At 39.2% G+C, this 15,238-nt stretch overlaps 1 long non-coding RNA gene across 1 annotated transcript; it reads right to left on the minus strand.

Moving 5' to 3' along the window:
* On the minus strand, nucleotides 1-7,337 carry LOC149314967 (uncharacterized). The gene is made up of 3 exons (XR_016281148.1): nucleotides 7,191-7,337; nucleotides 5,462-5,568; nucleotides 1-105 (listed from the first exon to the last, which is right to left on the minus strand). It is a non-coding gene; the product is annotated as an uncharacterized LOC149314967 (long non-coding RNA).
* Nucleotides 7,338-15,238: the final 7,901 nt, after the last annotated feature.

Genomic DNA, 15,238 nt, shown 5'->3' on the forward strand with positions numbered 1-15,238 from the left:
TACTTTTCTTAGGATACATGTCCTCCATTTCTCCCTCCTGTCCAGGAGGACTTCCAAAAGGCCCTCTCTCTGCCTTCTCCCACGAGCTCTTCCCTCAATTAGAGCCTGCAAAGAAGAAGAAAGCAGCAAAGAGGAGGAAGGTGTGTGTGTATCCCTTTAAGATTCTCCCTCTTTGGCACAGCAAGGTAGCTTAGGAAATCAGGAAGCTGAATGCATGTGGGGACTTACATTTTCAGACAGTGTGTATTATGTGAAGGGAGTAAATTCGCAAGCAAAACAGAAACATAAATCCAATAGTTTTGTGAATGTGCTTATTTCCTGATTGACCTCACATTCTCTCTGGAATCTCTCCTGATTGTGTGCAGCATTATGTGAAAAGCAGCTGCGAACTTATCCCTAAACCCTGGATAACCCTGCATTGGGACCACTTTAACCCTCCGATTTTCCCTTGTGTGAAAGAGTGGGTTTAAATGGGTGAGCCAGGATTTGAACCCTTGTCTCTTTGTATTTGTGACCAATTGAGAAACAAGGCTTTTTCCAAAATAGAAGCAAGCTTTGCAGTGAATTCATTTATTAGTCTATTTCTTTTGAGCACTAAGGTTTATCCATGCTTGTCTCCTTTGAGACAAGTAAGTACAACATGAACTAGAGGTTCTTGTCATACCTTTAGCCCATTTAACATGACCAATTACAGTACAGCAGCCCTGCCTTTGCACTTTCATCTTTGATCTTTCCTAGTAGTTTTTCCAGATCTGAAATATTTTCTGCTAGTAGTATGGTGTCGTCTGGATATCTCAAATTATTGATATTCCTTCCTCTTATCTTCACTCCTCCTCCTTCTGTGTCCAAGCCTGCACTTCGTATGATATTTTCTGCATGTAAGATGAGCAGATAGGGTGAAAGGATGCAACCTTGTCTGACCCCTTTGCCAACTGGGAACCATTTTCAGTTTCCTCATATTCTGTTCTAACAGTAGCCTTTCGTTCTAAGTACAGATTTATCATCAGGATGATCAGATATAGTGCCATACATTTCACATGGAAAAATATATAATTGAGAAAGTTTTTCGAAAATACTCTATTTTGGAATTTTTTTCCACCCCACATCTCTGCTTGTAAGATAAATCATTTTGTCCCTAGATATTAGAAAATTATTGGCAGTGCCATCCTATGACAATAACTAGGCAGTAGTTCTAGTATTGGCAAATATGAAAGACATTTGCATGGAAAAGAACATTCCTGCAGCTGCTGAATTCTCAGCACTGTGGCTCCCTGATGAGATCAGCCACATTTATGTCTACTTCTAAGCACAAGCCACCCTTAAAAGGTACAGTTCTTGATTCTAGGATCAGAATCTGGGAACCTTACATCCTCATTTTCCTAGATGGGTCCTGTACTGAAAGAAGATCTGAAGTTGAAGGCTTTCATGGCCAGCATCCATATTTTTTTCTGGGTTTTTCAGGTTGTGTGGCCATGTTCTAGAAGAGTTTCTTCCTGCCATTTCACCAGCATCTGTCGCTGGCATCTTCAGAGGATCCTCTGAAGATGCCAGCCAAAGATGCTGGCAAAATGTCAGGAAGAAACTCTTCTAGAACATGGCCACACAACTTGAAAAAACCACATTAGTGGAGATCTTTTGAGCTGCAGTGCGACCAGGCTTAAGGTGCTTCTATGACAGGTATTTAGTACAGAACTACCACACTCCTTTCACATATTTTTAAAAATAAGGCATCTGTATGAAATCGTAATGGAACCACTCTTAATTCTCCATTGGTTCTTCCATCTTTTCTCAGACTGCAGAAAATTCAGGTTTTTGAATGGATCTGAACAGTTATGCAGTCTCGGCAAGCAGAGATTGTTCCTATCACTACTTGTTCCAACAATACCTTTTGAACTAGGCAATGAATTTACTGCTGTTAAGCATATCTTTAAATTCCATTGGGTGCCCACCTTTTTAGTGGGCACTGTTTTATCAGATTTATTTATTAGGAATTTATCCAGTTACAACTTTAAAAAAACATTTCCTGACATTTTGTTTTAAATGCATATTAGCATTAGCACTTAAATGAAATATTGATATGTTAATTGGAAAATTGCCACCTTTTTAATCATTGTCATTTCACCAATATAGTTTTATTTCAGATCAAAATGTCTAATCAGTCCCGTTTTTGACATCTCATAGTCAGTAAGCAAGCAATTGCTTTACATTAGCACATGCTTTACTAGTAATTATATAATATGTATTTTGAAAGGATCACTGGAGAATGTTTTTAATCGTGTAAAGATATACTTCCTCACCTACAACTGACATGTCTACTGGTGTGGATGGAACATAGCAAGATCTGCTGATGAATAACAATGTGCAACATCAATTGCAAGTACACTGATAATTTATGGCAGACAAGTATTTATTGGGAGCTGTCCACCTGGAAGCAGCCTCAGTTATCATTGCAAATAAATGGAATAAAAATGCAAGAGGAAAGTACTGTACCCGTAGTGTAGCTGGTGGTTTTCTAGCCTTAAAAATCATCAGTGCTAAAGCATAGAGGGAAGTACTTTGTGTTTCTGCTCTGAAACAGGTAGTTTGCAGACATCTTGATGCTAATTTTTCTACAAGTTGCTGTGACTCAGCCAGCCAGACCATTGAGACTGTGGGGATTTCCAAGAGAATTATCAACACTGAAATCCCCTTGGATGCCAAGATAGAATGAATGTTGTATACTCTGAATATACAATAGGCCTCTGCTTCCTCTTTGTGCAGGAAGCACCAGATGCCATAGGGAGTTATTTTGCGGTGCAGGACCAAATTTATAAAAGAAGAGATGTGCAGAATAGCTATGGGAGAGACACACTCACATCCTCCAGTTCCTCTTTATATTATTGAAATACCACATTTTATGCCACTGTCTACTGATTAAAAAACACCCTGAGAAGCTCTTTGGATTGGTGATATATACTTCATTCCCATGGGAAAAGTTTTAGTAAATAGTAGTCCTATCAAATGGATAATTAAAATTAGAGTCTATGAAACATGTTTTCATGATTATAATGAGATCACCATTACTGAAACTTCAGCTGTACAAAACCCTTAACTACTCAGAGGCAGCACAACTTTCTTTCCCATACTGTTGTATCTGGCAACATCTCCTTTACATCTCAAGTCATATACACGTCTCTTGCCCAGCAATAAGTTAAATTGAGCTTATTCCCAAATAAAAAAGCATAAAGTTAGCAGATAATAAGGCCCTACTGAATTCAACTGGACCTACTTTTGAGCAGACATATAAGATGGCACTGCTTATGTCTTTTCTGTCCATCATTCACTGGTAATGCAGATGAATCGGTGTGTTGGCACTTGCTGCTATTCTGTGGTTATTGGGTTAATTACTGGTTTGCCCCTACAGTATTGATTCTTCAGATTTTCTTTTCGTTTCTTTTGTTTATGACCTTTCAAGGGTTCAGGAGAGGAATCACTGTGGTTCCTGAAGACAGAGACAAGGTCGTAGACTGCAGATGGAGGTTGTCTGCCCAACCAAGTGTGGCAGTTAACATGGTGACTATGCATCAGACACAGGGCTGGCAGCTTTCAGACTGCAGGATTCACTTCATTTTAATACTAGACCCTCAAGGTCCATCTGCCAAAACAAACTGCAAAATAATGGCTCAGAGATGGGTCAGGAGGACACACTCTTAGAAGCAAGAAACAACATTGCTGCCAAGCACGTGCTCAGCAAATAATTTTGTCTTTAATAAATTAGACTACTAAGCTCACAATCCTATTATACAAAATGCAGTTATGGTTTTCAACTCAAACTTTCCCCCTATCTCTGTAGCCCATCTATCATATCACTATTGTTTAAACTGACTGGCAAGAGCTTTCCAGGAGTTGAGTTTTCCCCCAGACCTCTCTAGAGAAATCTGGTATTAAATCTGGGATCTTCTGCACATAATATGTACACTGTGTCTGAACTTAGACACTTTACTCAACAGTAAACAGAAAAAATGGGAACAGCACTACCCTGTTTCTCATATCCAGACACAAACATATGTATGTCTGGAAACATTCATTGGGATATGGCTCCTCAGAGCTTGAAAACATTTGTCATTCTTTCTTAAACATTTTATTGTAGGAAATATTAGTGTGTAGGTCACCAATATACCTGTAACAAATCAGATGTGTCAAATAGTTTGATATGTTTTAATATGTGTACATTCTATTTGTCCATTTGAATTGTTGTGTGTTTTAACTAATGCATTTTACCTGATGTTGTTTAATTGTTGTTGTCCCCCGCCTCGATCCATGGGGATAGGCAAGTCAGAAAATAATAATAATAGTAACAGTAATAGTAATAGTAATTCCTTTACCCTGGTTTTGGGAGAGGAGTAGGGCAAAACATGACAAATAATGGGTTTGGAGTTGTTTTCATTATCTTAAAGTACATGGAGACTTACAAAGACTATCAGAGTATAGGAGCTCAGACAGTTTTTCCTGTTGCTAGAATATTGTTTTCATAGTTAATATTTTAGATTCTTCACTTTTTTGTTAATTTTCATACTGCATTTTATTGTACCTGTATTACATTTTATGTTGTAAGCTGTCTTGAGCATTCACATAACTGTTAGGGTATATGGTTTATCACTAAATAAACATGTCCACTTTACAGCAAAACAAACATGAAATTCAGATGTGTTCAAGCAAGAATAAATGTTTCACAGCTACTGGATCTATTGAAGTGAATGTGGGAAGCAGCAGTTCTGCCACAATGAAAGAACTTGCTGCATGGCATTGTCTGTGGGGATTAGCAATGACTCTGGCTGTGGTCCATCCCTGCCACCCTTTCCAGAAAAAGAACCATGCCTGGAAATAGCCATAGATGAATTAAGCTTCTAATATATGAATAATTCTCTTGCTACTTTTTCTACATGCAAATATAGCTGGACACTTTGAATCACAAGAGCAACTGGTTGCTGCACTCTGGAAACAGTCAATAGCATGCTTTTATTCAAATGCCTGGCTGAAAAAGGAGTCACTGCGTATCCGCCCCTCTCATTCTCACCTTGCGTAAACAATTTTGCAGGGTTTTAAAGCTCTTGGGCCAGATGCTCTTTGGAGTTTTTAAACTTCTGAGATTTTTAAGCAAAGGCTGGAAGACCATCTGGTCAGGGTGCTTTGATTGTGTCTTCCTGCATGGCAGGAGGTTGGACTGGATGGCCCTGGTGGTCTCATCCAACTCGATGCCTATGGCTCTGTGTGACCATTGGTGGTCCAAAAGACATATGTTTCTTTACTGTGGGCGTAATGTCTCTTTCAAACCACTTCCCCTCAAAGAAAAGGTTGCACATCACTTTAGAAAAACAGTTGTGAACAGTCTGTCAGCTTCACCTTGGGGGAACCTTCTCAGGTCTTGTAAACTCAGAGCTGCCCCATAGCTTCTTTTATAGAGCTTCTCCACCACACTCACCTTGGAACTATAAATTCTCCTCTGCTGATTCAATTGTCATTCCCTGAAGAAGAAGGATGCATCGGCGCTTATCAAACAGGGTTTTTCCCAGCTCAGATCCAGGGTGGCTGCGAATCAAGCGATGCGAATTCATGTTATAATGTTAATGTATTTTCACACCTGGTTCCTTTCAATGGGAGCTCTTTGCGGGGCTTCCGTGGGGTTTCTGGACTGAATCCTTACTGGCTCCTCATTTTGGAGAGTTCGCTAAATAAGTGAATTGATAGGATTCGCATTCAAGCTCGCTTTGAATTCACTGCAAATTGGTCTGGTGTGGAATGACACTTTGCTTGTGCTCTAGTACACCACCAAAAAACCCCCGGGTTGCAAATTTCCCATGATGCCTTACTGCAATTTTGCCCCATTTGCTTCTGGTGCTCCCCCCTGAATGAATGCATTCACGTTTTAACGTGGGCAGGAGACATGCTGGCGAGGAGAAAGGGAAAAGAGGGGGGCAAAGAGAGAGAGTAGGGTTAGTAAAGTTTCTAAAGGACTCTTTGGGGGTGGGGGGCAGGACGTCCTCCAAAGTGGGGCCAAGGTGGAGACAGGATTTACTTCCAAGTAGAACTGCAGTTTTTACACTGATTATTTTGCAGTGAAAGAAATTTATTATTATTATTATTTTAAAAAATTCTTTCACTGCATAATAATAATAACAACAATAATTTTGCTGGTGGGTGATACATTCGGATGAAGCAGAGGGCATTTAGAGATAGGTGACATTCCCTATCATTTACATGAGGCTAGGGATGGAGGCTAGATCCAGATGGCAGATGTGAAGGGAAAGAAACAGGAGGCTGGAGGGAGGGATGGAACTCCCAGAATTCCATAGCCTCAAGCCAAGGACCCCACAACAAACTCCAACTCCAATAATAATAATAATAATAATAAATATTTAAAATAATAATAAAATTATTATTTTAAAATAATAATAATAATAGTTTATTTTTGAAATAATTATTATTATTATTATTATTATTTAAGTTATTAGTTTGCCGAGGCACCAGAGCTCTCTGGTAGAGAAGGCTCAATGTCTCAGGACATTACAGTTCCCAGAATTCCATAGCACTGATCCAGGACAGTTAAAATGAAGTCAAACCGGATTATTTCCCAGTGCAGATGCTAGCATTCACATGAAATTGGAAAGGGATGGAGGGTAGATTTCAATCCAGATGACAGATGTGACGGGAAAGAAACAGGAGGCTGGAGGGAGAGATGGAACTCCCAGAATTCCATAGCCTCAAGCCAAGGAACCCACAACAAACTGCAACTCCCATAATAATAATAATAATAAACACTACAGTTCCCAGAATTCCATAGCACTGAGCCAGGACAGTTAAAGTGGAATCAAACTGGATTATCTCCCCAGTGTGGATGCAACCTAAGAGAAGGCAACTGTTACAAAGGGAAGGAGAGATGTAGATGAAATAGATGAGGAGAATGACAGGAGGATAGATGTCGATGGGGGCTCTGACATGGAGGACCCCTTTGAATTAGGGTGCCAGGGATGGGAAAATAGAAGGGAGGAAGAAAGGTGAAGCTGTCATTCATATGAAAGTGGAACCAGGCTCCCTTCTTCACCCTGGAAGTGCAAAGGTTCAGGATGTGTCCAGAGCCCCACTGAGCATGTGCAAGAGTCCCAGTTCGAATCGTTGGTATGCACCGGTGTGGTAATACAATTTGCACTCACTCCGCTTTGCCTGAATCCGCATCACGTGACTTGCCTTGGATTCGATTCCCCCTCGATTCGGAAGGGCAACGGAAGGGCAACCCGGTGTGATAAAACACTCACGTTATAACGTCAATTTGTATCGTTCGACCCGCAGTCACCTCTGATCTTAGCTCCATAACCTCCATGTGATAAACGCCTTAGTCTGGTTTCAGCACTGTGAGTTTCCCAGGGGACATCTAGCTGGCCCATTACAAACATCCAATGGATAGACTTTTAGGTCTTCATTCAGTGGGGGGAATTTTTATGACATCTCAGTAGCTATCCTGTACCACTGAAGTCCCAGCCTTTCTAGATTCCAAACATGGCAGAGGCCTTAACTGATCCAAGAAATGTGATTCATAAAAGCTTCAAAACAGCTGTATGGCTTTCAATGGGTAGAGAACAACTAAGAGAAATAAATAAAAGAGAAAAGACTGGAGAAATAGAAAGCTGAGAATGTGGTAAGGGCACATGTTAAATTATAGTGTTAAGATTTGTTGAATATACAGTATCTATCTGATCTCTCTCAGTATTTGGATTTTGGATAAAGCAGAGCACACCTATCATTTTGCACAATGTTCATCTGATCTTTTTTTCTGAATAACATCTTTAATTAGGATGTGGGTTATAAGCTTTACATTCCATTCTGAAAATCCTAGGCTTTTGAAAGAAAGCTAACATTTTACTGTTCAGAGTAGAAGACTGACGTTAGATGCATAGCCATATATAGGCACTTAAATAAGCCTTGATCTGATTTTCCAAAGCTCTGATTATTGCCCTTCTGAAGGCATGGCAAATTGTAGCCAGCATCTCTGAAAATCAACCTTAAGCTTATTTACATACCTAAATATGGATCTAAATGTCTAATGCCAGCTCTAGCCTTAGCCTTTTTGCCTCATGGCTTTGGTAGTATATTCAGGGTTTTCTGGCCTCTGATATAACTGGCAGCTTTAGCCCTCCCCTGAAGACCTTATCCATTCTAAGGAATTCCTTCTCTGACGCACAGATAATCAGGGACTACACTGATTAAAACTAGCCATGTCACCACCGTCACTGTGACATGGGTCATTAAGGCAACAGGTTTTTTTTAGCACGACTATGCGAATAATCTCACTCATGCTTTCCGGTTTTGTTATTCACACTATGGAACTGCACCTATGCTGATCTCTGCAAGTTCAGGTGTTCACACGTGTCAGCAGTCAAATAAAGATGGAGTCGATGATGTGAATGTATTCGAAACATGTTCAAGGCATGCAGAATTTTATCCCAGTTTATTCCAGGTCTATTTGCATCGGTTGCTTACATTGCCGACAATGTGAGTCTTTTTTTAAAAACACCCAGGGGTAAAACTGATATTGATTATTCTGGATTAAATGGGGGTTTTTGGCAGCCCCCCCCCCCCGAAACTTAATCAGATGCATTTGAAATGCATCTGAACAAGAAAGATTCAACCCAGATTGTTTTCACCAACTGAATAAACCCACAGATCTCAATAGCTATGAAAGCTAGATTTTTATGGGCATATTAAATAAAATTCTCCCCAATATAAAGTTAATAAAATGCATATCAATAATCTGAAAACATGAATGAATTTGAAGTAGATATTGATTTAATGCACATTTCATATAGCTAGAGTCTAACCTTATCAGAAGAAATGGCTACGTAACATTTACTTGTCCTTTTACCCTTCCCCACCTTCTGGGTTCATGTACATTTGCACTAGCGACAGTTTCTGCTTGAATACTCTGGCAGCCTCTGCTACTGATGGCAGAGCCCTGAGCCTGGCTTTCTCTGTCTCCCTGGAGTCCCTCTGTAGACGTAGATGAACGTCACCACCTGCTCTAATTTTATCCATGTTTGATGGAGGAGACTAGCTGAGCAGCAGGGAGGTAGCTATTTTGGTTTTCTCGGTAGCTCTGGGTTATATAAAGCATCTTGCCATGACCCACATTGCTCAGGAGCAGGCTTGTATTCTCTCTGGCTCAATTGTACCTAATCAGACCATATATTTCCACAGTTTTTCCCCCTCACAGATGCTAAACTGTATTCTGTGCGTGTGTGGCAGTATGCTTATGGCTTGGATGATGCCATACTTTTATAGAAGACAGAAGCACTTTTAAAAAAGCTAGTAAAATTTTCTGTCTCATCCATTTCCCATTTCCTTCCTTACGTTATGAAGCAGGTATGCTAAGTACACACAGAACAGACAATCAATTAAAATCAAGTTTAATACAGATGTTTTACCATTTCATTTCCCATTTAGATTTAAAGCCAGCTGTCACAAACCTGATTTCAAATAACAGACCACAGCTATACAAAATCTCAATCTACTAGTTTGGCTAATTAGCTTACTGCAACTAATATATTGTTTCATTTTAATGAAACGAGTATGGAAATCAAGAGGATTCTTTATAAACAGGGAAACAGTTTTAGATGTTTTACATGAGAAAGTAACATGTATTCTTCATTTTCTTCAGTTTGTAACAAGTTAACCTGCAGTATTCATGGGCTGCTCTGAAGTCCTACCCTGATAGTACCACTGCACATGAATTACACTTGCTTAAGCCCATATGTAACTATTAGGAGATTCAAAATACACCTGATTATTACAATGATTTCTTGCTTGAACTGAGTCTTTGCTGCATTTGAAACTGAGGATCAATTCACAGTATGGAAATAATCCGGGATGAATCTGGGTTGAATCCTTGCTGTTTACACATGTCCTGAATGCACTTTATGCCCTTGGGGGGGATCCCACTTAACCCAGAATATTTCATACCGGGGTTTTCCCTAAGTTTTCCTGAAAGATCTGCATCAATCTGCATCTTTGGCAGTGTAAATAAGCTTCCAAAGCAATTTGGACCACTCTGTATCATTCAAGGGAATGGAGGCAGCTCCATTTTATCCCATAACGATGGCATGTGTGAATAACAAAGGTGTTACAATGACTTGAAGAGAACCCAAAACAAAATGGCACCAACAAACCCGATGCATCAGGATGGCGATCCGCATTTCCTCAGAACAAAAAAAAAAAAAAAAAAAAAAAAAGGCGTATGAATGCCCCTTCAGTCTGACAAAGTTGTCTCCACCATGGCATGGAGCTGCTACAGGGAATGTCAGGAGCAGAGAAACCGCATCCCTGAATCATACCAAATGAACACATGACAAACCTTTTGACATATTACAAGCTAAGGGATAAGGCCAATCCTTTGGAAGGGGCACAGTAGAAACTTGCCATTCAACCCCAAATCCACAAACATACCAAAACTGAACACAACAGGCCCTTTAAACAAGCCAGTAAATCAGGCATTGTGAAACACCAGTTCCAAAGTGAAATCCCAAATAATATTTTGAAAATACAAAGAGCATGGACACCATTACAAATGGAAAGATGTCTCAATTTCTCTAAAAGTTCTATGCTTTGACTTTTGTCTCTGGAGAAAGTGTATGCCACAGCTGAGTGGCAAACTGGAAAGCTACTGTAAAAGTGGGTTATATAGACTAGGAGTCTGACTGAATACAGATCAGTTTCCTGTATTCTTATAAAGTCTCATTAAACAAATATGTTAAACACACAGTCCAAAATAATTCCTATGACCACTGAACAGCCACTGCCAATTACAAAAAAAGAACTAATTCTGTTAAGCACTCCAAACTGTATGTCATGGCTTTGATAATAGGAGTATATGAGCCACATGCTATACAAATGTGTGTTTATGAGCTCTGGTGCGATCATGTTACTCTGAATTCTTGGATTTCATCACTGGCAGGCATCAGCCTTGTCATGACTACAGTTCCAGTAATTTCCCTGGCAGGACTTACATTCCCTCATGAGATATTTAAGTGTACATATGATCATTCAATACTGTCTGGATGGCTTATTTCAAGGACAGCTACTTGAATATCACTTTCTCTGTCCAGCTAATGGTCGGTGTTGAAATAGGGACAATTTGTCCTTGTAAAAATTCAGCTCACTAATTTTTGTCCTGTATAACAGGACATCAGGCTATTAACAGATAAACAGATACCTCTTCTGAACAAATCTTGCCATGAATAATTCATGATAGGGTCGTCTTAGGGTTGACATAAGTTGGAAACAACTTGAAGGCACACAACAGCAAATCAATCTCTAGACACCCCAGAACTGTGTTTTTTTTTTCTGGCAAAAAAGAGTGGGGCGAACTGCCTCTTTTGGAAGCCTCCAGTAACTGACAGACCTAGATATAATGCATTACAGTAATTGAATCAGAGGAGCCAGTGTGGTGTAATTGTTTGAGTGTTGGCCGATGACTCTTGAGAGCAGGGTTCAAGTCCCTGCTCCGCCATGTAAACCCACCAGGTGATCTTGGCCAAGTCATACTCTCCCAGCCTTAGAGGATGGCAATGGCAAGCCCCCTCTGAAGAAACTTCCCATGAAAACTCTGTGATTAGTTCATCTTAGAGTCACCATAAAGCGGAAACGACTTGAAGGCACACAACAACAATAACAATTGAATCAGGAGAACCACTCTGTCCAAGAACAGTTGTAGCTAGTCCTCTCCCCGCCAAAAAAAAAATGGTAAAAGGCACTCCTGGACCTCAAATGACAACATTGAAGAAATAAATATTCCACTCTACACATATTCTTTCAGGGAGAGGGGACCCTATAACAAACCCAGCCGGCCTCCATCATGTTGGAGTTTAACTATTCCCTACAACACCTCAGAGATGAAAACTGTGATATGTATGCTCAAATAACATCACAATGTGGTTAAGTTGGAAATGAGGAAGAACACACAAGCTAGGAGAGGTTTTAACAATTGGCTTTTGCCTGAGTCCACTAAGAAAGGCAAGATTCTCTCCTTCTCCCCTTCCTTCCAGCTGAGTACAACAACTTTTGTACTTTGAACTCAGTTTCCAGCAGCAGAAGTAAATTGAGGACAAAGGGAAGAAATGGGAGGAAGAGAGAGACACTTGGACATTTTAAAAGCAGATTACAAGTTGACTGAAGATTAATTGTGGCTGTTCCACACAAATAGGGACAGTTGGAGTGCATGATTTAACTTTGATTTACTTTCCCTTATCCAGCCCAGTTTGAATCTAGATAAGAGTAAACCCTCTAGGCTACTCTGTTTCTTCTACATTACGTTCCTTCTTTTCTTTTAAAAAACAAAACAAATCTTATTAATCAATATTACTTTGCTGAAATGCTGTTTGTTAAAGCACTAAAACTTGCCACTTATTAAATTTATATGTGCACAGTACTGCATATGTAAAAATATAAAAGGAGTATATGTTGACACCAACATGAAGGTACAAAAAGTGTTTGATACTTAGGTAGAATAGATGATTAACTATTACACAAAAGTGGGATTCCTTAAAAGGTCCACAGTATGATGTTACTGAGTATACTGCAATCCTCAAACTGTCTGACTCAAATTAGCTTTATTAAAGTTTGTGATGCTCTTCAAGAGGAATAATTTACAGATAACAGCCACTGTGTGTATATAAATGAAAAGGAGAATTAATAGATATTATTGGCGTGGTACAGACCACCCAAAAAAGGGCAGTCTGCCCGTGCCTTGTTTTGCTCCGTGAGGAAGCTGCAGCGGACAAACCACGCGACTCCCTCGCGGAGCAAAAAGAACCTGCAAAAACCAGGGTTTTTTTTGCGGCACCATAATGACACCGCAGTGCGCCAATGGCACACTCACAACGTCATTATGGCATTGCGCCTTGCGGACACTAGGCATCCATCATGTCAAAATGACGGCACCCATCTGTACAGGACGTCACCATTTTGACGTCCTCGTCATGTGCTAGGGGTAAGGCAAGTATGGGCAGTGTGTCCTTGGCCAACCCCCTAGCATGTGACAAGGGCGCACTATAGGCCCGTCCGGATCGGGCAATTAAATCACAAATTAATACACAGAAAGTATGTGTGTCTTCAAGTTGCCTGTCGATTTATGGTGACCCCATTAATTTCATAAGGTTTTCTTAGGCAAGAGATATTCAGAAGTAATTTTGCCAGTTCCTTTCTCTGAAATATAGCCTACATCACCTGGTATTCGTCTGTGGTATCCAATTTCAATGAATAATCAGAGCTGACCCTGCTTACCCTCTAAGTTCAGAGAATATACTGGATCCATATTAGAATAATCATCTAGAAACCAATATTCTTGAGGAGGAAATGAAATGAAGAATCACAAAAATGAACAAATAGGTTTTGTAAATTTGTGCAGTAAACAAGTTCATAACATCTACTTGTAAGTGGGAAAGATGGGAAATTGCCATCAACACATAATATACCATACAGGAACTTGACACATAAATAATGGTGACATGCTGTTTGATTTTACACCTACACCTCAGATGTAACACTTAGAGATTTACGAAAAATTCATATGGATCCATGGAAACAAAAGTAATACAAAAATGTGGATTACTTAAATACAGTATGCTGTTCTTACTAGATGACTGCAAGACATGGAACCACATAAATATGCTATGTAGATATATATATGATTGATTCATAAGAAACCTCAGGACCAATGGGGAGTAAGGTAAAGTTTGAAAAATTGCAATCAAAACTTCTTCAAGGAGATTTTGGATGTAGGCAGTGTTAGGTAATAATAAACTGTAACTAGTTAGTTTTTGCTAATGATAAACTGAGTAAAAACAACACATGGAGTAGACAATAAAGTGTGTTATTATTTATTACAATTAACTAGGAATAAATATAACCTGACCTGCACCTATGCCTCTAACAGAAGCTTCATCTTAAGGAATCACCATGCAAAGCTTTTAACAGCATGGAAATAAGTATTACTGATATTTGTCACAGTCTGGTTTCACTTATGGAGACTCTATAAATGAGTGATCTTCAAAAGTCCCAATCATCAACAGCCCTGCTCAGTTCTTCCAAACTCATGGCCATGGCATCCGTTATTGACTCCATTATTATTATTATTATTATTATTATTATTATTATTAACCTTTATAAAGTGCTGTAAATTTACACAGCGCTGTACATACAATCTTTTTAATTGGACAGTTCCCTGCCCTCAGGCTTACAATCTAAAAAGACATGACATCTACCTTTTCCCCTTTTCTTACTAATCATTATTGCCTTTGACACTGAGTCATGTTTCCTCATGATACAGTCAGCCCTCCTTATCCACGGATTTTTTATCCACAGATTAAAGCACACATGGCTTGCATATATTCCAAAAAAGTATAAATCCCAAATAGAAAAGCTTGATTTTCCATTTTATATAAGGGACACCATTTTGCTCTGCCATTATATTTAATGGGACTTGCGCATCCACGGATTTTGTTATCCACAGGGGGTCATGGAACCAAACCACAGCAGATAACAAAGTCCCATTGTATATCCAAATTATAATAGCCTCAGTCTAGTAATCTTAATTTCTACTGAGTGTTCAGGTTTGATTTCCTTTCAAATCCATTTAATTGTCTCTCTGGTAGTCCATGGTATCAACAGAACTTTCTTCCAGGACCACATTTCTAATGGGTTGGATTCTCTTCCTCTCAGATTTCTTCACTGTCAGATCCATATATAGAAATCAGACAGAAAATGGCACTGAAGATTGTGACTCGGTATTTATATCTCTGCACTTGAGGATCTCATCTAGTTCTTTATAGCCGAATCTCCAACTCTTATTTCTTGATTGCAATCTCCATTTTGATTTATGACTGAATCAAGGAATAGAAAACCTTTAGAAATTTCTAGGTCTTTATCTACCATTTCGAAGCTGAGTCAACCATCTGTGGTTATTATTGTTGTTTCCTTATTATTCAGCCGCAACTCTGCTTTTGCACTTCCTTTTAACTTCAGTATTTGTTCAAATTCATTGCTATTTCTATTAATAATATGGTGTCATCTCTATATCTTAAATTGTTGGTATTATTCCCTTCAGTTTTTATACTTCCTTCCTCCAAGTCAAAATCTGCTTTCCGTATGATATATTCTGTGTATAAATAAATTAAACAGATAGGATAATATGCAGCCTTGCCTGGCCCTTCTT

The sequence above is a fragment of the Sceloporus occidentalis genome, unplaced genomic scaffold, assembly GCF_023333645.1.
Source record: "Sceloporus occidentalis isolate IW3139 unplaced genomic scaffold, rSceOcc1.0.p SCAF_4, whole genome shotgun sequence".
NCBI classification, from domain to species: Eukaryota; Metazoa; Chordata; class Lepidosauria; order Squamata; family Phrynosomatidae; genus Sceloporus; species Sceloporus occidentalis.